Below are 23,300 nucleotides of genomic sequence, written 5' to 3'. Positions count from 1 at the left end.
GTTGATGGAAAACCCCAGCAAATGCAGGTCGGTCAGTCGTAGTCTGGAGGTGGGAGACTACTGCCTGGGGTGAGCCTGCCTTCAACAGCCAGTCGTCGAGATAGGGGAAGACTGAAACCCCTGATCTGCGTAGATGAGCTGCGACCACCGCCATCACTCTCGTGAACACCCGAGGGGCGCTGGTAAGGCCGAAAGGGAGCACGGTGAACTGAAAGTGCTCGTGGCCTACCGTGAACCGAAGGGAACGCCGGTGGGCCGGCAGGATGGGGATATGGAAAATAAGCATCCTGCAAGTCCAATGCTACCATCCAGGCTTGTGGGTCTAGAGCAGACAAGACCTGATCAAGCGTGAGCATTTTGACCTCCTTCCGGAGGAAGCGGTTGACGTTCTGGAGGTCTAAGATAGGACGCAGGCCCTTGTCCTCCTTTGGAACCAGGAAGTAGTGGGAATAACAACCACGACCTACTTCTGGTGTCGCAACGCGCTAGATGACCCCCTTGCGCAAGAGGGCCGCAACTTCCTGCTGGAGAAGTGACAAGTGATCACCCGACGTGCAGTGGTACTGAGGTGGTATGGCTGGAGGGGTAGACTAAGGGGAGGGAGTAGCCCCTTCAAGTATTTGCAGAACCCACCTGTACGAGGTTATGGAGCGCCAGTTGGGAAGGTGATGGCGAATCCTGCCACCCACTGGTGTCAGGTGGGCCTGAAACACTGGACTAGGAAGGTTTAGAGGCAGCAGGTGAGGTGATGGACTGACCAGTCCGCTGTCCTCGGGACCCACCACGGCAGGGCCCACGTCCGCGCAGAGACTGGCTGCGCAGGCTTGGGGGTCTGAAAGGAACACGCCTGGGCGCCCAGACCTCGAAAGGACAGGAAAGCAGCCCCTGAGGGAGTACGTGTGGTGGCGAGACCCAAGGACTGGGCTGTAGCCTGAGAGTCCTTAAAGCGTTCCAGGGTGCTATCTGCCTTATCAAAGAGGTGTGTACCAACAAGGTGTTCTGGACATCTCCAGAGAAGCCAGTAGTTCGAAGCAAAACATAACGACGGAGCGCCACTGTTGCGGAAAGTGCCCTACCGAGAGAATAGGCCGTGTCAAGCCCACAATGAATAGTAAATTTTGCAGCATCTCTCGCTTCGGTAATGGCTTGGGAGAGAACACGCCCGTGCTTCCACAGGGCACTGAGGCAGCACCTGGGCCACAGAATAGCGGCGTAGCAGGCACGCAGTATTCACCGCCCGCAACCCGGACCTGGCAGATGTGAAAATCTTTTCCCCTAATTGCTCCAGTTTCCTAGGTTCCTTGTCCGGAGGAGCAGAAGAGCACACACTCGGCGAGGCAGAAGCCTGGACAACCAAACTCTCAGGCGTCGGGTGTTGTGTGAGAAAGCTGGGATCACCGGGCGATGGCCGCGCGCCACACCCTTGTCTACAGGAACTTGTGTGTTAGGTTTGATCCAGGTGCCCAACAGGATATCCGTAAGCGCTTCAATGAAGGGCAGTAACGGCTCCGCAGAGGAGGACTGTGGCTGGAGTTTTAATTACAGCTAAATTGTCATTTTTGTTCATGAAAGCGGAACCTCGAGCCCATAACGAGCAGAGCTTCCATGTGGGTTCTGCCTCCCGCCCTCTAAACGGGATGTGGTGTTACAGCCCGATCTGCAGTCTTTGGAACTCAGGAACCCGGTTCCAATCTCAGCTTTGGCTCAAATACTTGTGATTCTGGGCAAATCCCCTAATTTCCCCGATGCCTTTAACAAATACATGTGGCCTTGTTTAATCCAACTCGTGCTTATGCAAAGCGCTCTGATCCCTTCCGGGTGAATTAGCGCTTTATTCTACAAACTGCAGAAGACTAAACTAAGGGGTAAAAGCAAAGCCTCAACATAAGAAAACACGAATAGATACTAGTTGACTGGTTGATTTGTACACAGTGTTCCCAGGAAACCAGGATAAATCACAGCTTCCCTGCTTACATTTATAATTTTAGGCAGATATTGTGTCAGAAACTCCTTTTTTCCCTTCATTAGGTGGAGCCTATAGCGGCAGCACACGTCCGCAGAACAGCCTGCGTGTTGCGCCCTCCCTGCCAATCCTTTTCCCATCCCAGCCCCCGTGTCCTGTCCCAGCAGCTTGAGCTACAGCAGCAACTGCAAGTACTTGCCACTCAAGCAGGAAGAGCAGGCAGCATTCGTCCCCCTTCGCTCGACAAGTAGTTTCAGAGCAAGCCTTGAGTCGTTAAACACACAACAGGATACCTTGCTGGTTTTCCTGGGACTTTTCTTCTTTATGAACCCGTGCCTCCAGGGAACCCGGGAGTCTTTATCTCTATGTTTCATTTTCGCCAGCTCGCTGCTGCTTCCTTGTTTAGCTCTGGTATCCTCGGTGGCGAGTTAAAAGTTCTATTACTTGTTAGTCTGCTGTGCGCGAGCTGTTAAATGGTGCCTCCTGCTTCAATGGGAGTCTTCACAGCTGCAGACAAGTGCCCAACGCCCATTGGGCTCGTAGAGCTTCAGACCCCCCCCCCCACCCCCTTGTGTGTGTCAGCCCAGGCTGAGACAGCTTCCTGAGCACACATAGCCGCACCGGAGTACTTCACAGGTCTTTAAAAGACCATTTACTCGTTAATGAGGCCTTGTTGTTCTTTCACCCCTTCTCAGAGCCGCTGTCTCTTCACCTTGCCGACTTCTGGAAGAATTACCCAAATCCCCCCCCCCCCCCCCCCCGAAATTTCACTCTAGTTGCGCATCTGGCTGCAGATGTATAGGGATGTTTTCGCAGCTACGTTTTAAGCACCAAATAGTTCTGCAAAGCGTTAGGTCTTGAAAACGTCTTAGGGTGTTAATAGCTTGAGCTACTTTGTAACTTAGGTTTGCTTTGTAGCTGTAACCGGCCTGTGGCTTTTAGGTTCAGCAGCACTTCTCCAGTCGAGCTGTAGGGGGCGCATCTTGGGGTATGGTTTACTCATGTGATCGAAGTGTGTTGCTGTGTCTTATGCTCGTTACAACAAACAAATGATGGACGGAATGCTGACAATGCAGACATTCTCCCCCAGTCAAGAGATCTGGGTTAAATCCATCGTTCTTTTGCCCACTACGCCACCCCAGTTCAGACATGGCCATATGCAAATCAGTCTTGACCCTGTGCCTCATGGGAACAGTCCAGTACTAACTGCCAAGCCATGTCTTCCCTGGACCGGAATAAAGCATCCTAGGGCTCGGCCCTATCACCTATTCTTTTCAACCTACTAATGAAACCCTTAGCGAACGCATTGAAATTCGCGAATATACTACATCACCTGTATGCGGACAACACACAGCTGTATTTGAAAATCTCCACTCCAGAAGACATCATCTCCCTCAACGCTATTCTACAGAACACGCAAAGTTGGCTCACGAACAACCACCTCATTCTTAACACACAAAAAATTGAATTTATTCTCATCTCCCCACCCAATCACACACCAAAGATAGAGCAATGGTTGAAACACCTGACCTCCATTGACTGTTCTCCCCTCATCATTGACTCTGCGAAATCCCTGGGAGTCACCATAGACAAACACCTGAATATGCAGTTGCACATCACAAATGCCACCCAGGGAGGCAATCACCAGATGAGTCTACTAAGGATACAAACCCTTCCTACCTCAGACTGACCTAAAAATGGCAGTGCAAGCCTTAGTGCTACCAAGATTAGACTATGGAAGCACCACTCTTGCCGGTCTCCCCAAATACAAGCTGGCTCCGCTGAGGGCATCCCTTAATGCTGCGGCAAGATTGGTATCAGGATCTAAAAGAAAAAGCCACATTTCTCCGACCCTGAAAGAGCTGACCTGGCTGCCCTATGAGGTTAGAATACAAGAATAAAGGTTGCCTGCATCACCCATAAAGCACTACATAACAATACACCCAGTTACCTAGCTCTAAAACTAGAACGATCCGGAGGATGCAGACAACTACGAAGCGCGAGTTCTTTACTTCTGAAAACAAAATCCTTTCATAAAAAGAGAACTGGCTGCAGGGCCTTTTCAGGGATAGCTCCAAAGATTTGGAACTTCTGACCTCCAGGGGTACGGGGAATCTCTTCATTTACCACCTTCTAAAAAGAGGTAAATATACTCCCAATGAACAAATTCACGTCCTAAGTCTTGACTCTATGCTGACATCGAGTCACAGATACGATCCTCATATCACTGGCTAACTCTTGTGGATTGAAAGAGAACATTATAGGTTTGTTTAATTCCTCAATACTGACCTAAAGCTCAATAACTGTATATAATATAATGATCTGTCGCCCTCTGGGATCTTTATATTTTGTCTACTGGGCACCTATGTTATCTTACACTATTTACCACTTTTGTAAGTAATGATGAATAACAAATGAGTGTATACTACCTCATTTTGTATGTCTTTATAACTATATACTGTAAAGCGCTCTGATACCCTCGTGGGTCACGTTCGCGCTATATAAAACCTTATAAATAAATAGTACATTCAATTGAATGGGCTTTTAAAGTAAAATGCAGTTAAATACTTTCCAGATTACTTTTGTAACCACAGGACTGGATCCTAGATTCAGCCCTGGGACATTTACTGAAAACAGGTGAGTAAATGCGTTTTGGTTAAAAGTATGACTTTCAAAGAATATTATTGCATTTCCAAAGTTGACACTTAAAAACTTTTTCACATAGAATCACCAATGTTATCCTAAGGGAGGAAATTCACTTAGCAGGCAAGTTACTTTTGTAATCCAGTGCTGGACTCCTAGATTCAGCACTGGGACATCTACTTAAAACAGGTAAGTATTGTAGTTTGCACGATTTTTAAAGAATATTCTTGCATTTCAAAAGTTGACACTTAAAATGTTTTCACAAAGAACCCCCAATCTTATCCTATGGAAGGAAATTTAATTCACAGGTATGTTACTTTTTACTTTTCTTACTCAGTGCTGGACACCTGGGTTCAGCACTGGGACCTTTCCTGCAAACAGTTGAGAAAATTCGGTTAGGTTATTTGTGCGAATTTTAAGGAATATTCTTAGTTTTCAAAAGTCGACACTTAAAAACTTTTTGGGAGAAAACACGTTATCCTATGAGAAAAGGTGAGTTATTGGTCTCGAGGGAAGTAATCTGTCTTTTGAATTAAGGTTCTGGGGTTAGACTCGGGGGTCTCCCAGGGTCAGTGATGCACAATTGTTGCACCCCCAGTGGCACTAGGGCGGCCAGGTGCAGAGTGTTGGGGCACAATGTTATCCTATGGAGGATAGGGGGGCTCCGGTTGGTGGTGGCTGGCAAGCAGGCCACGGGGTTGTGGGAGCAAAGCTCCTAGGGTTAAGCTCAGGGCAAGTTGGGGACCAAGTTAGCACCAAAGGGGCACCCTCTGCGGCGCTAGGGCAGCCGGGTGCTGTTTTGAGGTCGGTTGCCCTGTTGATTTCAATGGAGATTTTCGGTTTTCAGCTGCAGGCTCAGTCCAGGAAGACTTCAGAGAGGAACCAACAGCTGGGCAGGTAAGTTGGAGGGCATGGGGACATAGGTGCACCTCGGGTTCTTTTCTCCAGGGCGGCTAGAAGCAGGGGTGTCTTTTGAGGTCGCATTTCACCTTACCGGGCCACTCGGGGTGGGGTCTCTGTGCAGAGGCTGCAGGTGACGTCGAGGAGTCCTGGAGGGGTCAAGCCATGGTGGACTCAGACTCTGGAGCGCTGGGGGACCTCGCTGGGACCAGTGGGCCACTGGAACTCGGGCCGTTGGCGACAGGTGCAGTGGTAGTTCCAGGCGTCAGGTTTCTTTGTACTCAGCAGGCAGTCTGTTTTCGGAGTTTCTTTTGAACAGAGCTGCTGTTCACAGGAGATCCGGTCTTTGTTGAAGGCAGTCAGTCCTCCCAGGGGTTCTGGAGGTCGCTGGCTGCAGGACAAGACTACTTTTGGCACAGGATCTCTGGAAACTGCAGACGGGCCGGTAGGGCTGGGGCCAAGTCAGTTGTTCTCTGCAGTCTCCTCTGCTGGGCGTCTTCTTTCGTCCTTTTTCTTCTTAGGTTGCGGGAATCTGAGAAAGGAAGGTTCAGGGTGCCCCAAATACTAAATTTAGGGGTGTTACACGTAGGTAAAGGGCAGGGATAAATGGGTCCCTTCCCTGGGGTGGGTACACCCCCTATTCTGCCACTCTCCTGTGGGAGGGAGGGGGGGGGGGGGCAGGAACCTGTCCCTGGTTGGCTGGGTGCTCCCATCCTCAAGATAGCGGGGACTCTACTTTGTGCTTCACCTCAACTCCCCCACCTTAGGAGTGGAGTTGGCAGAGGTGGGCACACCTGTCTTCCTCACTTGTTTTCCCCGCTGGTTCTCCCGCCCAAAGTGGGGGGTAGAACCAGTGGGGACCAGTTGCTGAAAGCAGCAAATGGTCTGGAGAGGCTCACAAAGACAGCATGCCTTTGAAGCTTCTCCTTCGTGAACCCTGCCCATCCTGGGGGAGGAGGCTTGGCACCTAGTCGCAGGATGTGCATTGTTTCAGGCCCCAGAGAGCAGCAGGCTCTAGACCCAGGGGTCCAGAAACCCGTCTGGTGGTGGCAGCCTGCGCAGCCACTCAGTCATGTCGTTGGTCGTTTTTCAGGGGGCATTTTACATTAAATCCCACACTGGCATCAGTGTGGGTGTAATGTGCTGAGAAGTTCAATACCAAACTTCCCAGTCTTCAGTGTAGCCATTATGGTGCTGTGGAGTTTGTAATGACAACCTCCCAGCACCATATACTATTAATGGTAGCACTGCACTTACAGGGCTCAGGAATGGACCTGGGTACAGGGCTCATGCACCTGTACCCTCACCACTGGCATAGGGTACCCAGCTAGAGGGGTGACTGATGTATGTCAGGGCAGTGGTTTGTGGGCATGGCGCACAGGGATGTGTGCCATGTCGACTGTTTGGATCTGCACCTAGACACCCAGCCTGCAAAGAGGGGGGGGGAGGGGATGTCTGTCTGTCTCTCAGGGTACAGGGCCTCTAAGGGTGGCACAATAAGTGCTGCAGTCCTTAGGGGCCTTCTCTGGTCACAGTGCCCTGGGTACCATTTACCAGGGGCTGACATGTGGCCAGAGATGCCAATTTTGTTTTGGGGAAAGAACACAGGCCCTGGGGTCCTGATTGGCAGGGCCCCAGAGCACATCAAGTCAAAGAGCATCAGTAGTCTGGCAACAAAAAAACAAAAAAAGGGGGAGGGGTTTATGGCAACAGAAACCCACTATCTCACAGGGAGTCTCTCAAAGAGGCGTGGCCAAAGTAATTAAGGGCGGCCTTAAAACCACATGCTAAAAATCTGAGCTTAGCATAGTCGGCACCCGTCTGGTATTTTGCCGATTCTGTCGTTCCATTTAGATATATAATAAAATAAGTAAATTTGCACCTACAACAAGCCAGAACCGTTCAGTTTTGCCATTGGTTGTTAGTTGCATTACATAAATAGGTAACAACTATGTCTTCGTTGTATCGAATAATGAAAATGCTTCACTTTTGAAATGTTGAGTCTGAACGAACTATAACAAGTCTCTGAAGTTACCTTAAAGATGGTGAAGTGTGGGGCTGCGGCAAAGTAAATATATTTTTTCACCCTGAAGGGGAGGGCAAAAACGAACAGCCTGATGGGACCCGTCTCAGCACCTACTTTTTACATCTCCCGCTGCTGAGGACCAGCAGTACCCAGCCCACTTAAAGCCTTGGCTACAGCATAGTCATTACAAGCCCCCCCCCCCCCCCCCCCACCCCCCACTGTGCTGCCCTGGGTGCTCACTGTACACTCGCTGTTAACGGTGCTGCACATCATTCGTGGTACACTTGGGTGTTAGCACTCACTGTATGTTGAGGCAGACTTAGACAAAAAGAGGTACAGAAGAACAGCCACTTCCGGTACAGAGACACATACATGCGTGTACACATGAATTTAGTCAAATATTGTACAATGACGCATAGACACTCTGTACAGAGACAAGGGGCCCACTGTACACCGGGGTATGGGCAAAAAGAGTGCTCGGAGGCTCTGGCACTCAGTACACAAAGGCACGGGCACTCATTGTACACAGGTGCGGACTACCACCGTACACAAATACACAAGCATTCACTGTAAACAATGGGCACTCATAGTAGAACACAGAGGCACTGGCACTACACACAAGACAGGCATTTACTCTCAGGGCTTTAAGTAGGCCGGGTCCTGCCAGTTTTTTAACTCCAGTGCCAACCTTCACTGCCTTTGATGTAACTTCTGGCAGACTCCCTATAGTTCTTTCAGTCTCATTTCAGAACTGAAACATTTTCCATATTCTTTACAACAAAGCCATAGTTGTTGGTTATTTAGCTTATGGAACTGTCAACCATTGACAAAGCCAATAGTCCTTGCTTGTTGAGGCTGTAATGTTACTTGCTGTATTACCTATCTTGATGCAATGGCAGAAGCAGCTAAACGCCAGTCGGGCGGCACACTATGCTAAGCACCGATTTTGGCTTAAGTGTTACTAAGCCGCCCTTAATTACATCGATCACGCCTTTGAGAAACTCCCCAGGTTTTTTCATCCTACTTAAAGCCCTGTTCACTGTACAAAGAGGGGCATGTTTTTCCAAAAGAATACACAGACATTCACTGTACTTTAAGATGCAATCACTCACTGCACGCAGACATAGGCACAGAAATAAGAGCCCAGGGCACACACGCAACACAGACCCATGGTGTACATAGAAATAAATGCAGGCACATACTGGGTGCATGCACTCACTGTGCACACAGGTACTCAAATCAAACTTGTACAAAGCAGCTCTTACAGTGCACATAGATAGACTCTCGGAACGCGTGCACTCCGATCCTCCCCCTGAACACAGGGGTACAGAATTCCTCTGTATACTGGCGAAGCACAAGTTACTACTTGTGTAACGATACATCTGTAAGAGACATTAGTTAGAGATAGATTCCTTACCTTAGAATAATCCCCAGGCGTCAGACTGGATCCAGAAAGTTTTCTGCTTAGCAGTACCCCTGCGCGCCAGTAGGTGGCGTCGTGCGGCTCCGCGTCCGTCAGTGGCATTGTACGAGCCGGAATGACATCACAGAGACTACTTAGGCACTACCCATGCGCGCTGACGTCAGTTCTGTACACTACTTTCCGCGCCGAAACGCAGAGCCATGCAAGACATGCAGTGCATAAAACTAGGGCCCTAAGGGATGACCTTAACCCTAGCAATCAGTCCGCAGAACGGGGAGGATGGGTGGGGCGGTAAGGAATCTATCACTAACTAATGTCTCTTACAGATATATCGTTACACAAGTAGTAACTTGTACATCTGAAAGAGACACGTTAGTGATAGATTCCTTACCTTAGAATAGATACCCCAGCAATACCAACCCCAGTGGTGGGTCTGCGAACAAGATTACACCAAAAAGTCACGGAGCACAGAACGGCCAAAGAAGCAGTCTCTCCGGACCGGACTGTCAAGGCAGTAGTGCTTGGTAAACGTGTGCAACGAGGCACACATAGCTGCCTGATCAATGTCCTGCAAGGGAACACTGCATCCCAAGGCAGTAGTGGCTGCAGTTGCCCTGGTCGAATGGGCACAGCCCCACAGGAGGCTCCTTCTTGGCCAAGGAGTAACATGCTTTGATGCACAAAACCCCCCACCGGGAAATGGTTAGTTTGTGCACAGCCTGGCCTTTCTTGGCGCCCACGTAACCAACAAAGATTCGATTATCCACCCGGAACTGTTGTGTACGCTGCAGATAGAAAGCAAGCGCACGTTTTGGGTCCAGACGGTGGAGCCGCTCCTCTTCCCTGGAAGGATGCGGAGGCGGAAAGAAGGTGGGCAAAGTGATGGTCTGCCTGATGTGAAAGGGCGTAACAACCTTTGGCAAGAAAGAAGGACAGATCCTTAAAACCGCCTTGTCCGGATGAACAGAAAGGAAAAGAGGTTTGGAAGAAAGAGCCTGGAGCTCACTCACTCTTCTGGCAGAGGTGATAGCAACCAGGAAAGCAGTCTTGAGAGTAAGACGCAAAGGACAGTTATGAAGAGGCTCAAAGGGAAGCACACATCAGAAATGTCAAGACAAGATTCAAATCCCACTGAGGCATTATGAAAGGCACGGGAGGAAACGTGTGCGTAATGCCTTTGAGGAAACGGTTAACAACCGGGGACTTAAAAAGAGAAGACTGATCAGGAAGCCCCAGGAAGGCGAAAATGGCAGAAAGATAACCTTTGATAGTGCCCAGAGCAGAGCCCTGCTGGGCCAAAGACAGAAGAACCTCGGAAAGAAGAGCCGAAAGGGGGTCTACAGCTTTCGCTGTGCACCATGCCACAAATCTGTTCCATCGGCAGGCGTATACCGTTTTTGTGGAGGGACGCCTGGCTGCCAGAATGACATCACAGACTTCGGAAGGAAGATCGAAAGGTGTCAACTGTCGCCGCTCAATCTCCATGCATGGAGGTGGAGACTGGACAGGCTCGGGTGGAGGACCGTCCCTCTGCTGCTGCGACAGAAGATCCTCCCGAAGAGGCAGACGGATCGGGGAATCGATGCTCATACTGAGTAGCTCGGGATACCATACTCTTCGAGCCCAGTCCGGAGCCACAAGAATGACTTGGGCCCGGTTGCGCCTGATCTTCAGCACTCTGGGCAGAAGTGGTATAGGTGGAAAGGCGTACAACAGACCGCAACTCCACTCGCGATGAAAAGCGTCTCCGAGCAAGTGCCGCCTTGGAAATTCCAACGCACAGAACTGATGACATTGCGCGTTCTCTTCGGTGGCAAATAGATCTAACCAAGGACCGCCCCACTGCTGAAAGAGACCTTGCGCCACATCAGCGTGCAGACTCCATTCGTTATCCATCATGCACTGGCGGCTGAGTTCGTCCGCCCTGGCGTTCAGAGAACCTGCCAGGTGTTGAACCACCAAGGTAATGCCGTGATGTTCCAGCCATGTCCAGAGGGGCAGAGCCTCCCGACATAGGGTCCAGGACCCCACCCCGCCGTTTTTGTTGCAATACCACATAGCGGAGGTTTTGTCCTTGAACACCTGCACCTCACTTCCCTGGACAAAGGGAAGGAATGCCTTCAGTGCAAGTCGGATCGCCCGAAGCTCCAAAAGGTTGATATGGAGCCGGGAATCAGCCGGAGACCAGAGGCCTCTGATCTCCGCCTCTCCCATGTGGCCACCCCATCCCAGGAGGGACGCATCTGTCACCACTATGTGCTCCGGTTGGGGAAGGGAGAAGGATCTGCCACTGACCCAATCGCGGTCCGCGAGCCACCACTGCAACTGTCATGCAGCGCCCTCAAAGATCTGGACGTGACTGGGCGGGTCACCCTAATGCTGTGCCCACTGGAACTTCAGGTCCCACTGCAGAGCCTGCATATGCCATCTGGCATGCATCACCAGCAGGATGCAGGAGGCCATCAGGCCCAGCAGCCGGAGGGTCATCCTGACCGAAATCCAGGATAGAGGCTGAAAGATCGGAATCATAGCCTGAATATCCCTGACTCGCTGCTCGGGAGGATAAGCCCGAAACAGCGTCTAATCCAGAACTGCCCAGATGAAGGGGAGCTTCTGAGAGGGACTCCGGTGCGACTTCGGCATGTTGGAGAACCCCAGCAAATGCAAGGGTGGTGTCATGGTGGGGTCATGGTTCCCGGGGTTCTGGCATCCGGCAGTCCGCAGCGGGTTTACCTCTTGCACGCATGCAGGTTCAGGATTACTCCTCTTCCGTTCTGACAGGCGGGTTACGGTCTAGCTTCAGCGACCGGAAGCCGCCAACGCGTCCTCAGCGCTTCCGAGGGAAACCGCATAAATCACAGCGGTTCCCACCGGTCCAGCGCTTCAGATTGACACCCAAGCATTGCTGGACCTTGCCTGCTACCTTGCTGGACTTTGCTCGCCGCTTCCGCGCTGGACCTCACTTCAGCTAATTCCCGCGTGAGTGCTTGTTCGTAATCCTCATTCACCGCGCTGGAGCGCTTGTTTGTTACCTAAAGATATCACTCTTAAGGTGTCTTGACTTGCCATATTTTTACCGCGCAGGAGCGCTTGTTTTGTTGGTTCTTTCTGCGCAGGAGCGCATACTGTTTTTCTTGCCTCCTATGTTACTTGACTATGCTTCCCTGACTGCACCTTAGCGCTTGCCAGTGAATCCTATTCACCGCGCTGGTGCACTGCCTTTTACTGGACCTGCATTCCCAGGAGCGTTGTTGAGTTAGGGTTCCCAACCGCGTGGAGCGGTTTGCGTTTTCCCCCGAACTTTGCACAGGAGCGCTGCCTTTTCCTTTGTTACTCTTGATGATATCTTCACGCAGGGTTATACTCTCCACAAGGTAAGAGCGGAGCTGCATGTGCATAGGAGGTAAACCTAGAGAGGGTGTTACCTGTGCCAGATTTAACAGGGTATCCCCATTTTCCTTACAGCCGGAGTTGACTGTTCTTCCCCCTAACCAAGGGTGGTTCTCTTCTGGTCTTCTGACCATCATCCCAGTCGTCTTTGGCTTACTTCACCGGTCCCATCCCCATCCCGGTTGGTGTACACTCCGCAACAGGGGGGTAAGGTGGGTACGGGGGCGATAGCTCATGTCGTCTCTGTGAGAATACTCCGCAAGCAAAAGGTAAGCTTTGTGGAGTACCTGACAGGTGGTTGACGACTGACTGGGGTGAGCCCACCTTCAACAGCCAGTCGGCGAGGTAAGGGAAGACTGACACCCCCGACCTGCACAGATAAGCTGCAACCACCGCCATCACTTTCGTGAACACCTGAGGGGCGCTGGTAAGGCCGAAGGGGAGCACGGCAAACTGAAAATGTTCCTGGCCTACCGTGAACCGCAGGTAACGCCAGTGGGCCGGCAGGACAGGATGTGAAAATATGCATCCTGCAAGTCCAACGCTACCATCCAGTCTCCAGGGTCGAGGGCAACCAGGACCTGAGTCAGAGTCAGCATTTTGAACTTCTCCTTCCGGAGGAAGCGATTGATGTTCCAGAGGTCCAAGATGGGGCGCAGGCCCCCTTTGTCCTTCTTGGGGACCAAAAAGGAGTAGGAATAACAACCACTCCCTACTTCCGGCCCAGGAACGCACTCGATGGCCCCCTTGCTGGAGAAGTACCAAGTGATCCCCCCACATGCGGTGGCATGGCTGGAGGGGAGGACTGAAAGGGAAGGGAGTAACCCCTGCGGATGATCTGCAACACCCACTTGTCCGATGTGATATTGAGCCAGTGGGGGAGGTGGTAGCGGATCCTGCCTCCCACCAGCGTGGGGTGCTCCACAAAGCACGGATTAGGAGGGTTTGGTGGTATAAGCAGCGGGAGCGGAGTTGAACTGACCCCCACGCTGATTCCAGACCCGCCCCTCGGAAGCCGCAGCAACGCTGAGGCTGGTGCTGCACAGGCTTGCTGAAGGAACGTGCCTGGGCGCCCCTGCCGTGGCCACGAAAGGAGCAAAAACCAGGAGTGGCCGGGCTCTTTGCAGAAAGACCCAAGGACTTGGCCGTGGATCGAGAGTCCTTAAAACGCTCCAGTGCACTGTCAGCCTTATCGCCAAACAGGCGAGTGCCATCAAAGAGCAGGTCCATCAGTGAGCTTTGGACATCTGGTGAGAATCCGGTAGATCTCAACCAGGCGTGGCGACGAAGCGCCACAGTCGTAGAAATTGCCCTACCCAGGGAGTCCGCGGTGTCCAAACCACACCGAATGGCGAACTTAACCGCATTCTTACCCTCAGCAACCGCTTGGAACAGCACAGCGTGGGTCTCCTCAGGACACTGACGCAACACCTGCGCAACTGCATCCCACACCGCGTGGGAATAGCAGCCCAATAAGCAGGCGGTGTTCACTGACCGCAGCTCCAAGCTGGCCGAAGAGAACCGCTTACCGAACTGTTCCAGCTTCTTAGAGCCCTTATTAGGCGGAGTCGTGGAAAAGGCACTCTGCAACGTCGAGACTTGGATGACCAGGTTCTCAGACGTAGGATGAGTGGTCAGGAAATCGGGGTCACCAGGCGCCGGGCGGTGACACCTAGTGACATTCTTATCTACAGGGGCCCCTGTGGCTGGCCGCGAGCAAGAGCCCAACAAGACATCAGTGAGGGCGTTGGTAAATGGGAGGAGGGGCTCCGAAGTGGACACCGTCTGGAGCACCTCAGTGAGGAGATTAGTTTTGAAGGCCACCGTAGAGAGATAAAGGTTGAGGACCTCAGCTGCCTGACGTAGCACCATCGTGTCGAAGGCGCCCTCCTCCATGGTAGGAGGGGGGAGAGGCAAACCCCGGGTCAGAAGAGACGTCTAGGTGGCCGGCCTCCTCCAAGCCGTCCACCCAGTCCTGCTCGGAGTCACACTGATGGGCAAGAGGGTCATCGGACCCCTCCCAGTTGTCCATCGGACCCCTCCCAGTTTTCCATCGGACCCCTCCCAGTTGTCCATCATTCCCTCCCAGTTGTCCATCATTCCCTCCCAGTTGTCCATCGGACCCCTCCCAGTTGTCCTCCACCTCGGTCGCATGGGGAACAGACCACAGCGGCAGAGCTGGGGCCGGAGAAGGAACAAACTGCGTCGGAAACTGCGCCGGCGCCGCTTCCCAATGCGGGTCAGAGGCCGGAACAAAATGGTCCTGGAACCTGGGCAAGGGCGGGACGAAGGGCACCCACCCACTGCAGCGCCGGGGCCAACGGTGGCGCTGGGGCCGGATCCAACGGCACAGGATCCTGTGGCACCGAAGCTGGATCCATCGGCGGCCCAACAGGATCCGTACACGACACCGCGGGCCCGAAGGCGCACCGGCGGGAGCCCGAGGCCTAAAGAGGCTGTCCATGGTAGCAAGAAATTCTTGCACCTTTTCAGGAGTCGCCGAGTGACCCGGGTAAGGCGGGTAGGCCGCGGGACTCCCAGGCTCCATAAGGAGCCGCAGGGGCAGAACCCCTGTCCCCCTTGTCCGCATCTGAGGACCAACGAGGGGAGGTCCGAGAGCGAACTCGCTTATTCGACTCTTTTGTGTCGTCTCTTACCAGAATCGGAGGGCGAAGACTTGGAGCCAGAGGAGCGACTGCGGCCCCGCGAGCGTTCCCAGGAACTGTCCCTGGACCTGGAACGGCGCTGGGACGAGTGCCGCACCTCCAGCAGCTTTCGGCACTGCTCCCTCAAGGCCTTTGGGGCCATGGCCAGCCAGTCCCGGCAGCACCGGGAGTCGTGATCGTTCTCCAAGCAGTAGAGGCAAACATCGTGGGGGTCCGCCACCGACATATCGTGACGGCAGGCCCCACAAGACTTAAATCCAGGCATCCCTACGTGCACCAAGGAGGAAAGGAAACAAAAAGTCTCAAAAGGGTAGTCAAAAAGTGACACCGGTTCGTGCTCTAACCGGATCTGCACTTGCTGGCGTGGGAAAAGAAAGAACTTACGTCAGCGCGCAAGGGTGGCGCCTAAGTAGTTTGTGACGTCATCGCGGCGCTTACGACGCCCGCGATGGACGCGGAGCCGTACGACGCCACCTACTGACGAGCAGGGGTGCTGCTAGCAAAACTTTCCGGATCCAGTCTGATGCCTGGGGATTATTCTAAGGTAAGGAATCTATCACTAACGTGTCTCCTCGAGATTTAAGTTGTCAAATTGTTTCTACTCCTGGAACATCGACTGATTTGATAGAGAGACTAGACTAATCACGCAATACCAGATGAATAAAGTCACTTACCTTTGGTAATCCTCTGGCAGCTACTCTAATCACATATTTCTCACCTTTTGAATCCTCCCCAAAACCAGACTGTACGAGGCAGCTATTGGTGGGGAGTCTAACAAATGGACTATCATCAGGAAGTCCTGCCGGATGGAGAGGGCAAAATGGCCCTCACTGCAGACTGGGGAATAGATGCAATAGTGCCTTATGAAGCAGCTGACAGATACCCATGTAGTAGCCTGACACATCCAAAACTGGAACACTCCTGACAAAGGCAGCCTTCGCTCTGGTGGAATGTGCCCAAAAGCGCTCACAAGGCTCCCTCATGGCCAAGGTACAGCCTTGCTAGATACAAAGGAGAATCCACCTCGATAACATATCCTTTTGTCGCACTGGCAAATCCAACAGAGCTGATTATCCACGATAATGCGTTACCTGTAACTGCAGTTATCCAGTATTTGTATCTTTCATAGATTCACATGCCTGAATCATTCCCCGTCGAGATGGGAGTCCCCGGTACATAAATAAGGAATATGCTACTTACCAGTATGCATCTGTTCTTGGCATGTAGAGCTGCAGAGCCACACACTTAGGATAGTAGATCGCCATCTGGTGTTGGGCTCGGATGCTTGCAGGTTGTTGTCTTCGGAAGAAGTCTTTGGTCACGAGATAGGGGACTCCTCCCTTGGACTACAGTGCGCATGGGCATCAACTCCATCCTTAGATTGTTTTTCGCCATGATGGGAAATGGAGTTTGTAGAAAAGAGAGAGATGTCCATGTGTGATGTCCAAGTAAGAAAACGCTGGAACAGATACATGTCCCGGAGAGGTGGATGGGCGTGTGTGGCTCTGCAGCTCTACATGCCAAGAACAGATGCATACTGGTAAGTAGCATATTCCGTTCGAGGCATATGGGCTGCAGATCACACACCTAGGATAGACTATATAGCAGCGTCTCCCCTAGCGGTGGTCACCTGTATTGGTTGCAGCCGTTTGAAATAAAGTTAAGGACAGCCTGACCCACAGAAGCTTGTTGCTTTGCTTGCACGTCAACACAATAGTGTTTAGTGAAGGTGTGTGTTGTAGACCATGTGGCTGCCTTACAAATATCTTCTAATGGAAGGTTTCCTAAGAATGCCATGGAAGCCTCTATTTTGCGAGTGGAATGCGCTCTAGGGGGAACTGTTAGTGTGCGTTTAGCCTTGTGGTAGCATATTTGGATACATTTAACTATCTACCTAGCTATCCCAGATTTGGAAACGGGGTTGCCTTTATGTGGAGAGAAAGCAACAAACAACTGTTTTGCGGAATGACTTGGTTTGTTCAATGTAGTAAAGAAGGGCTCTTTTAACTTCTACGGTATGAAGAGCTCTTTCAGCTACCGAGTCTGGATTTGGGAAGAACACTGGTAACTCTGATTGGTTAAGATGGAACGGAGAAATGACTTTTGGAAGGAATTTCGGATTTGTTCCAAGAACCACTTTGTTGCGGTGTAATTGTAAGAATGGTTCTTGTATGGTTAAAGCCTGGATTTCACTTACCCTTCTGAGGGATGTGATAGCGATAAGAAAAGCCACTTTCCATGTGAGGAACTGTAGTTCGCATTTATGCAGAGGTTCAAATGGGGGTCCCATGAGCCTTGTAAGAACAATGTTTAGATTCCACACTGGAGAGGGTGGTAATCTGGGAAAAATAATCCGTTTAAGTCCTTCCATGAAGGCTTTGATCGCAGGTACTCTAAATAGTGACAAGTGTTGTCGATTTTGTAAGTAGGCTGCTAATACTGCTAGGTGGAGACGTATGGATGAGTATGCCAAATTACATCTTTGCAAGTGCAGTAAGTAGCAAATGATGGCTTGGATGGATGCATCCAGTGGGTTTATATGATTGTTAGTACAGTAAATGGCAAATCTCTTCCATTTTGCAGCATAGCAGGCTCTAGTGGTAGGTCTTCTGGCCTCCTTTATAATATTCATGCAGTCTGGTGGCAACAACCTGCAAGCATCCGAGCCCAACACCAGATGGCGATCTACTATCCTAAGTGTGTGATCTGCAGCTCATATGCCTCGAACAGTAATGTCCCATTAGACATATATAGTAATAGGCCAAGGGCCTCACATTAGTAACATCTCCATGTCCTTTTGTAAAAAGGACCAAACTCTAGAGAAGAGCCAATCAGCTATCACCACCCTCTGGAAACCCACCTGTAAGGAGCTCTAGTCCCTCAGATTTTCGGAAGCACAGTGCTAAGAAGGTGCATCACTGAGAGAACTAGGAGAGCCCTTCCAGGGAAGGAGGGTAGGTACAGCATATACAAATTCACCCGATAATAACATATCAATGTAATACATAGAAAGAACCAAAGGTCAATCAAAGAAACCATTATGAAACAATAGAGAAATGTGCGTATAAAATAAAGGATGGTGGGATGAAAAAAGGGCTCACCTCTAGCGAAATAGATGACGCAACACCGCCTGTCCCACTGCAGCATCCTTCATGAGTTCCGTATCCAAGCAGTAATGCTTTGTAAATGTATGCGGCGTCTTCCATGTTGCCGCTCTGCAAATATCTATGATAGGGACACCCGCAAAGAGTGCCATGGAAGTAGACATCGCCCTGGTGGAATGGGCTCGAACCGTGGAACGCAAGGGGTGGCCTGCTTGCTGGTGACAAAGTAATAGCTCCAGAAATCCAATGAGAGATACTTTGCTTAGTCAGTGGAAGACCCTTCCTAGGTCGACTAAGCCACAAAGAGATGGTTGGATTTGCGAAACGATTTTGTCCTGTGAAGGTAGAATTTAAGGCAGCGTTTCAGATCTAGAGAGTGTAGAGCTCTTTCTGCCGCTGTTTGCGGATTCGGAAAAAAGGTCCGTAAGACTATAAAAGTTCATTAAGGTGAAAGTCGGACAGGACTTTGGGCACACAGTTAGGATTAGTCCGCAGTATGACCCTGTCATGTTTGAACTAAAGAAAAGGGTCTTGAACTGAGAATGCATGGAGCTCACTTACACTCATGGCAAGGGCTAGAAGGACTGCCGTCTTCCAAGAAAGATACTTAAGATCAGCTCTGTGTATCGGCTAAAAAGGGTATTTCATAAGCTGAGCAAGAACTGCACTGAGCTGCCAAGTGGTAGGCAGAGACTTCACTGGAGGAAAAGTCCTGAATAGGCCTTTGAGAAATGTTTTAATCAACCTACTAGACCAAAGAGAAGGGCCTGCAGAAGATGAGCAAGACCTTAAGTTGCCAGATGGAGAAGGTAAGGCAGTATTTGTTCTGGGGAAGACGAAAGAGGGTGTATTTTCGCTGACTTACTCCAGATGCAGAACCTCTTCCATTTTAAGGAATATGTCTTGTTAGTACTGTCGGCTCGAGCCTGAGCCAGAACCGCCCTGCAGTCTGGAGGAATGACTAGGCCATGAAACTCACGGAACTCAGGAGCCAAGCAGATAACTTGAGATGCTGGATCCGGATGCAGGACTTGTTCCTGGTTCATTGTGAGGAGAAAGGGGAAACGGCTTCAAAGAGATCGGCGGTTCCAGAGAAAGAAGATGGAGCTCTGTGAACCAATGCTGATGCGGCCACGCTGGAGCTATTCGGATTAGCGTGCAGGGTTCTGTCTTCATTTTCCTGAGGACCCTGGGAATCAGGGGAATCGGTGGACAAGCGTAAGCAAAGACATTGAACCATGTGATCGAAAATGCATTCCCTAGAGATCCTTGTTGGGGATGCCAGCTTGCGAAGTTTTGGCATTCTGCTTGGTAGCAAATAGGTCCAAGAGAGGAGTACCCCATTGGGAGAATATGCGGTCGAGAGTCCGCTGGTTCAACTCCCATTCGTGGCATGTTGTTTGTTGCCTGCTTAGAGAATCGTCCAGTACGTTTTCTGTGCCTGGAACATATTCCGCTCGCAGAGAAATGCTGTGATGGAGTAACCAGTTCCAGATTTTTGGAGATTCGTGAGATAGTGTCAGTGAACGAGTCCCTCCCTGCTTGTTCAGGTAGTGCTTTGTCGTAGTATTGTCCCTCCGGACGAGCACTAGAGAACCTTTGATCCTGGGAAGGAATGCCAGGAGAGCCAGATAGACAGCTCGTAGCGGTTTATGTGAAGCCTTCATTCAGCAGGAGACCACTTCCCGCTGATTCGAAGTTCTTGGAGGAAAGCTCCCCAACCCTTCAGGGACGCATCTGTCATGATGACCTGTGGAGAAGCTTGGAGAAAGAAAGGCAGGTCTTGAAAGATTCCGTGGACGAGTCCACCACTGCAGAGCAGTGACCATCTAAGGGGTTACTTGAAAGACATCGTTGAGGGATCCTTCGGATTGAATCCATTGAGCCGACAGTGCTTCTTGGAGAGGGCGCATGTGGAGGTGACAGTAAGGAACAAACAGAATAAAGGATGACATCATTCCGAGAAGGGATTTGAAAAGGCGTACTGAGAGAGACTTCTTGGATTTTATGTGATTTGCCAAATGAAGTTTATTCTGCCGCTGTTGTGATGGGAAAGCCTTTTTCAGGGTTGTGTCGAGAGTAGCCCCCAGAAAGGTTATCCACTGAGAAGGCTGGAGAACGGACTTGTCCTGATCGAGAGCGAGTCCTAGGCGCCTGAAAAGCTGCAGACAGGCGTCGGAAGACCTGGTCGCGCCGTCCAGAGAAGACGCCTTGACGAGCCAGACGTCGAGGTAGGGAAAAACCTGATGGTGTTGCTGCCTGAGATATGCAGCCACTGGAGAGAGGCATTTCGCAAAAATGCGTGGAGCTGACTTGAGTCCGAAGGGCAGGACGCGGAATTGGTAATGTCTGCCTGCCATGGCGAACCTCAGGAATTTCTTGTGGTTTCTGCGGATATGGACATGGAAATAGGCATCCTGAAGATCCAAAGACACCATGTAGTCGTTTGCGTTGAGAAGTTGCAACACTTCTTGGATGGTAACCAAGCGAAACAACGGTTTCTTTAAAAATTTGTTGAGACTTCTCAAGTCCAGGATTGGTCTCCATTTCTTCTCCTTTTTGCGCACCAAGAAAAAAACGGGAGTAAAACCCCTCCCCCCGCTGACAAAGAGGAACCTTTTCTATAGCTCCCTTCTGGAGCATGAGTGAAAGCTCCAGGAGTAACAAGCGTAGATTTTTGTGAAGCATAGGTTGAGGAGGGGTCTGGGGAGGTGTGTGAGTGAACTCCAGGGAATGTCCAAATTGTATCAGTTGAAGAACCCAGCGGTCCGTTATTTGTTTCCAATTGCTTAAGAAGTGGGAAATTCTTCCTCCAACTTTGAAGGGTAGAGAAGAGATGGAGACCGGCAGTAGAGAGAAGTCATTGCCACCGAGCAGCGTCCTTCTGTCGACCTCCTTTTCCTTGAAAGGAGGTTTTAGTGTAAGAGGATTGCTGTTGACGTTGTTGGTACTGTGGCCGATATTGTTGGTTGGAGGAGGGATAGGAAGACCGATAGTGTTGGTAGCCTCCTCTGGTGGAAGATTGACCTCTATCCCTTGAGCTACGAAAAGTTTTTTTTTTTTAATTGAAGGGTACCTAAAGTCCTAGCCGTGTCGGTATCCTTTTTTATACACTGAAGAGCCTCATCAATATGCAGGCCAAAAAGAAGCTGACCATCGTAGGGCATGTCCAGAACATTTGTCTGGACCTCCGGCCGGAATGAAGTTGCCGTCAGCCAACCCTGGCATCGTAGGACAGCAGCGCCAGCTAGTTGACTAAAGCCAGTAGAGGCAATATCCATCGCACAATCGATCTCGGAAGCCGAACGTTCGCCATCCAGCAAGATCTTCTTTGCTTCTTCCCCTCGAGTCATCCGGCAAGGCTCCCAAGTATGGAGCAATGTCCGCCCACATCTGCCTGTTTTGGCGCCCCAATAACGCTAAGGAATTTGACGCACGTACTGTCAATGCAGACATGGAAGAAAAACGTTTTCCAATGTTGTCCAGTCATCTGCCTTCTTTGTCAGGAGGAGCAAACAGTGGGGCAGAAAGGTTTCTAGATTTTCTCTGAGCAGCCTGAGTGATGAAGGAATCAGGCTTTGGCTGTCCTGTAAGGCAGGCTGGAGCAGTGTCCGGAGCTCTGTATTTGTCAAGCCGAGGTAACGCTGGGGGAATTGAAGATGGATTGTGCATTATTTTTACACCCTGATCACAGATGTAGTCTATAATAGGGACTGGTCGTACAGACTTTTTGAAAGATTCTTTAAAGTCATAAAGGAAAGAATCCTGTTGGTGAGAAGGCATAGGGATCTGGAAACGCTGTGCGGCTCTTTCCAAGACATTATGAAAACCCCCGATATCCTCAGGAGGCGAATCAGCTTGAGTAGGCACCGGGGACGCTGGCCAAGGGATAACAATCATCCCACTCCATCATGAGTCGATTGAGAATTATGGAGTTCACCCTCCTCTTGTTGTTTATCATCCTCATCATCAGTGGAAGTTGGAGGCAGTAGCACAACACAGACTGGAGGAAGAGGTGGAGGCTGAAGCCTCGACTTCGGAGAGACAACTTGAGCAGGAGACGTAGCAGAAGTAGGAAATCTCTGCTTGTAGTCAGCAATCAGAAATTGGAGGTCAGAAACCAAAGACGCAGGTAGACAAACCATGGGAGTTTGGGCAGGATGGCTGTCATCAGGATAATATGGCTGGTCTTCAGGTTCTTGTTCGTCGTAGTCCGAACTCTCCTGGTATTTGACATGGAGTTCGGAAGGACTTGTGGCGGCTCCGAACATACCACCATCGTCTGAATCTTCCTCCTCTTCCAAAAGGTGAGTCAGAGGTAACTGCTGGACCCTGCTAGAAGTCAGGGCAGGTGTTAACGTGCATTTCGTGATGGACATATGCACTCTCCAATTTGGACTCTGGTGTCGTCGACGAGCCAGTCGTCGGTGTAGTCGTCGACGGTGAAGCACCAACTGGCAAAATTGAATGAAACTTCGACAAAGCTCCCGTCGACTGTGTCGTCGGCATCAGAAACGTCGCCGATGTTGTCGTCGACGGAGCCCTCGTCGACAGTGTCGTCTTAGTCATCGACAGGATAGACTTCGACGAAACACTCTTAGTCGACGAGCTAGTCGGCGATCGTAGCGTCGACGCTGGTTTGGACAGACACTATTTTTTAATTTTAATCGTCGACGATACAGGTTTAGCAGCCGTCGACGAAGTAGTCATCGACGTGGACGAGGCAGAAGATGCCAAAGAGGTGGAGACTGTCGTCGTCGACGTAGTCCCCACAGCTGTAGACGGGGATTTTCTCACCGTCTACGCCACCGTCGACAAAGCAGTCGTTGACGAGGTGGAACCAGGCTTTTTAAAGGTGTTTGGAACCTCCTGTAGAGAAACCTTTGTTGGGAAAGCCTTAAGAGAAGCCTCTGAAGACTTTCTGTGCGTCTTCTTTTGAGGAGGCTGCGACGAAGGTCCAGGAGAAGCAACTCTGGGCCTTTTTTGAGAGGATTTTGAAGATGTAGTGCAGTCTTCACTCTCTTCAGACGACAGGACTTGGTCGTTATCTTTAAGCCGCTGCAGCCAAATTAGAGGGCATCCCTCCCGATCTTTAGGGGTATTGGAAGAAAAGGTACGACATACCATACAGTCCTTTGACGAGTGGTTCGGGTAAAGACAATAGAGGCAGCCTTTGTGTTGGTCA

General features: G+C 50.8%; 1 protein-coding gene across 1 annotated transcript in view; it reads right to left on the bottom strand.

The window, feature by feature from the left end:
• The window catches only part of SMARCA5 (SNF2 related chromatin remodeling ATPase 5), a 433,972-nt gene that overhangs the window by 34,512 nt on the left and 376,160 nt on the right, over nucleotides 1-23,300 (bottom strand). The gene's annotated exons all lie outside the window — the stretch shown is intronic.

The sequence above is a fragment of the Triturus cristatus genome, chromosome 2_2, assembly GCF_964204655.1.
Source record: "Triturus cristatus chromosome 2_2, aTriCri1.1, whole genome shotgun sequence".
In the NCBI taxonomy this organism is placed as follows: domain Eukaryota; kingdom Metazoa; phylum Chordata; class Amphibia; order Caudata; family Salamandridae; genus Triturus; species Triturus cristatus.
Note: the sequence above shows the minus strand (reverse complement) of the source record. Positions and strands in the feature narration are given on the sequence as shown.